This window comes from Panthera uncia (assembly GCF_023721935.1).
Source record: "Panthera uncia isolate 11264 chromosome B3 unlocalized genomic scaffold, Puncia_PCG_1.0 HiC_scaffold_1, whole genome shotgun sequence".
In the NCBI taxonomy this organism is placed as follows: Eukaryota; Metazoa; Chordata; class Mammalia; order Carnivora; family Felidae; genus Panthera; species Panthera uncia.
Window position 1 is genome coordinate 100,065,517 of NW_026057582.1, and position 4,121 is coordinate 100,069,637.

At 36.2% G+C, this 4,121-nt stretch overlaps 1 pseudogene; it reads right to left on the reverse strand.

Annotated features, from left to right (window-relative positions):
* Positions 1 to 1,563: 1,563 nt before the first annotated feature.
* Positions 1,564 to 1,942, reverse strand: LOC125909028 (ATP synthase subunit f, mitochondrial-like; annotated as a pseudogene).
* Between the last annotated feature and the right edge of the window lie 2,179 nt (positions 1,943 to 4,121).

The following is a 4,121-nucleotide window of genomic DNA, read 5'->3' on the forward strand; positions in this document are numbered from 1 at the left end:
GACGTTAGCACTCACAGGTTCCCAAGCCCATGATGACACCCGGGCAAATTTTATTTGCATGCAAGCATTATCATCACCTCCTCCAAACATTTCTCCTCTTAGCATATGGGAAGAACAAACATCAGAATCTCATAGTTATGGTATAAACTGGATTTGGACTCAGATAGATGGGTAAGTTAGAATTCTACACTTCACATGAAGGGAGTTAACTAAACCCTTTGAGCTTGGTTTCCTTATCTACAGAACAGTGGTAGAAAAACAAATCTCACACGACTGTTGTCGAATAAAAAACAATGATGACAATTGTGAAAGCACCCTACATAGTGTCTATCATATATTACATGCTCAAAGATGTATATTTTAAAAAATTGGAACAGCTAAACCTTGCCACATAAACCTAGGATCAGATACAAAACAACACTTGGGAATTTTTGTAAGCCATCTGCATCTTGTATCTGTGTAATAAGAAAAAGGAAGAATGAGAACAAATCCAAATGCAAAACATTACTTCAAAATACAAATATCTTCAGTATCAAGAAAATGTAAAATTTAAATATTAGAATCAGCTAAAGTGGGAGATAGTAAAATGAATAATAAATGCAGGTAAAAATTTACAGTTCTGCTTTATGCATACAAGGGGAATAATTAACTAATCTCAAAACATGTAAATGAGGGCTTAGAAGCATTTTCAAAACACCACATCCAATTCCAGTTACATATGCGGAATTTGCTACATTATAATAATTAGGTTTTTTTTTTACAAAAGATTTATTTATTTTGAATAGAAGTATTAAATATTATACTAATTACTGGTTATTTTACTTTGTACCCAGGGAAAAGAAATGAATATTCATTAGCTCCTTAAGCTACTGATCCTCCACCGACTAGACAGATTTCAACATCACCATGAAGCTGTGGGTGGGTGGAAAATGCTCCCTGTAAAACCAGGCTCTCGCTACAAATCACAGCCCAATGTATTCAGCTAATGTGCACATGCTAGAATCCCCAAGTGAATTCTGCTAACATTGTACCCCTGGAGTCCCCAGCTGAGTAGCCAATAAGCGAGAATAACTGTTCAATCAAGAGTAAGTGTTAAATTGATCATAAGACAACAGAATTATTCTGTCTACACAATCCAGTGATCTTGAACAAAACAATTCCTAAAATACTAAATGTGGTTCCACACAATAAAACTAACATTGCCATCTTTCCAAAACATGCCTAGTTCATTCCAAAAGAATTTTCAATATACATATTTCAACCATTTTCCAACTTGGCTTTTGATCCTACTCTAAGGAAAATACCCCTGAAGGACCAAGCTTGAGATTTTAATTTATGAGGTATTTTTGCTGTAGCTCAACAGGCAAACACTTTCTCTGGGGAAAGGGAGAAAAACCATGCAGTACATGTCTCAAGACACTAGTCTGGTTAATTTTTTTTTCTATGTACCTTTATCATCTTTTATTGGGTGTTAATTCTCAATGACAATATAAAAGGATTCAAGGGTGTCAGGCAAAGGTCATGGTGAGGAATGCAGAGTGTGTCCTTCACACTGGGCCCTCTTCAGTGGTACCTGCACAGCCGCTCACGTTTCAGCTCCTTGTAAGAAAGGCAGTAGTTGAAAAGCATGTGAACTGCCAGCACCATAGAAATCCCCACGACGCTCTCTTTTTTCACATTGACGTAACTGTTTTAACACAGGTAGTAACCTTTTTGAAACACTCCAGCAATGCATTTAGGAGTGATATCCCACCTCAGTATCCAGCTTGGCAGCTCTCCTAGTTTGACAACCATGAGCTGCTTCTGCTTCACTGGTATGACTGATGGCATCTTGGAGTCCTGAGTGTCTGCAGTGAGTCAGGTTAACTTTTAACTTTTGTTCAGTTTAAGGTACCTCTCTGTGTTGGGAGTTCTCATGCATCTTGATTTTTATTTTTTGGTTTGTTAAACAGTTTGTGAACCAATTTATTGCGCGAGCAACTCACTACCACAGAGGAGAGTGGCTGTGGCTCTGGGGTAACGTGATCGTACAGAAAGGGCGTTAAGTTTCCTTCTTAGCCTTGCCTATTATGTTGACCTACAGCCCCAATGGGGCATGCTGGGCAGACTGTTAATTACACCAGACTAAAGTATGTAAATCACAACAGCTTGATAGAGTTAGCTTTCAAGAAAGTAAAAATTCCTCACCATCTAACAGAGTACAGAGTGTGTCTTGGGGCGCCTGGGTGGCTCAGTCAGTTAAGCATGAAACTCTTGATTTTGGCTCAAATCATGATCTCACAGTTTGTGAGCCTGCTTGGGACTCTCTCTCTACCTCTCTCTCTTCCTCTCCTGGGTTGCACTCTGCCTCTCTCTCAAAATAAATAAATAAACATTAAAAAGAAAAAAAAAAGAGGGTGTGTCTCTATAGGAAATTTCACATTTCTAGGTGTGAGGACAGAAGAGGACTCATTCAACAAATATTTATTGAATAACAAGTACGCGCTATACTCTCTTACTACTTTAAGTTTGGTGCCTGGACAAGTCACATCCACATAACTTGGGAGATTCTTAGAAATGCAGGTTCAAGGGTCTACCCCAGGCCTACTGAATCAGCATCCCAAGGTGATTCCTACATTAAAGTTTGAGAAACATTGCTAGACACCATGTTAGGTGATCGACTTCTACCAGTGATCTCCACTTAATGTGTTACAAAAATAAAAGTCCAGGTCATACAGCTGCCAAAACTTGCTTATGTTACAACTTAAGATCTAACTCTAATGCACTGCTAGGAGCACGGCATAAGTTTTTACAGTGATATGAAGTAAGCAAGGGTCTTTTATAAAATCTCAAATGCAAGCCAAAAATGAGCCTCACTTCAAGGTAAACAAGGATGCTTCAACCTACCTGGTAGAGGTAGACCAAGAAGGCTCCCATTTCTAAATTCAGGTTGGAAAAGTTTCCCATAGAGAAACTCTAGACACTAGGAAGACCTAGGAAATAAAGGCTGGTCTCATCTGGTTTCCAGCTGGCAATGAGAAAAGGCTAGAAGGAAAATTATCCAATTCATTTAGCCAGCTAATTTATTTAGGTCTTTCACTAGTCCATGGCCCTTGCATGGGAGAAATCACATGAGGTAGATAAACATCAGGGAGGGATGTCTCCACTGATTTCATTGGACAGTTGTGTTACATTTTATCTTCATTTTCTGCTCCAGTAGATGCTGGTAATACTTCTTGACAGGTTGTGTAGAGCCACAGATTTTCCAAAGCCAAATGGAACTGACTTTAAAGATATTGTAGAAATTAATGACCCATGAGAGTTTTCTATGGACTTATATCTACTCTCCCTGGAGCTTCCTCCATGTCAATCTTTATCAACTTGTCTATTTCCCAGCATCTTACTTTTACATTTTTCTTTTAATTTTTAATTACAAAAGCATTGTATAAATTCATGCTTTAGAAAAAAATTCAACTAATACAAAAATATTATAGTGAAGTGAAAAACCTGTTTTACTCCTCTACCCAAAGGTAATTACTATTAACATGAGAATGCATTTTTCCAGACCTTATTCAAATTTACACTGTACATGCATATATCCACATGTAGTAGTTTTACATACTTGGAACATACTATATTATTATTATGCAATATTTTTGCTTACTTCCTTCTTTCACTTTATGTTGGAGATGGTTCTCTTTTTCTCTCACCATATATTAAACACATACAATTTCTACACATATACATTTTTCTATACATATACATTTTTCTATACATATAATTTCTAAAGAGTTGCATAACGTTCCATAAACTAGATTTATCCTGATTAATTTAATCATTCCCCTATTGACAAAGATTTAAATTCATTCTGATGAGTTTTTAAACAACTATAACAAATATAAATGGATAAAAATAAAGAATTATAACAAATTTCCCAGATGGTCAGATACAAGAGCAATATATGAAAATCAAGAGCTTTTTCATATATTACTAATAACTAATCAAAACCTAATTTTTAAAAAGCCCATTCACAGTAATAGAAGTACGCAAGGACAATATGAAAAAAAAAATCTATAAAATGTACTGACAGTTACAAAAGACCAGAATAGTAGAGATATATACCTTATTCTTAAATGAGAAAA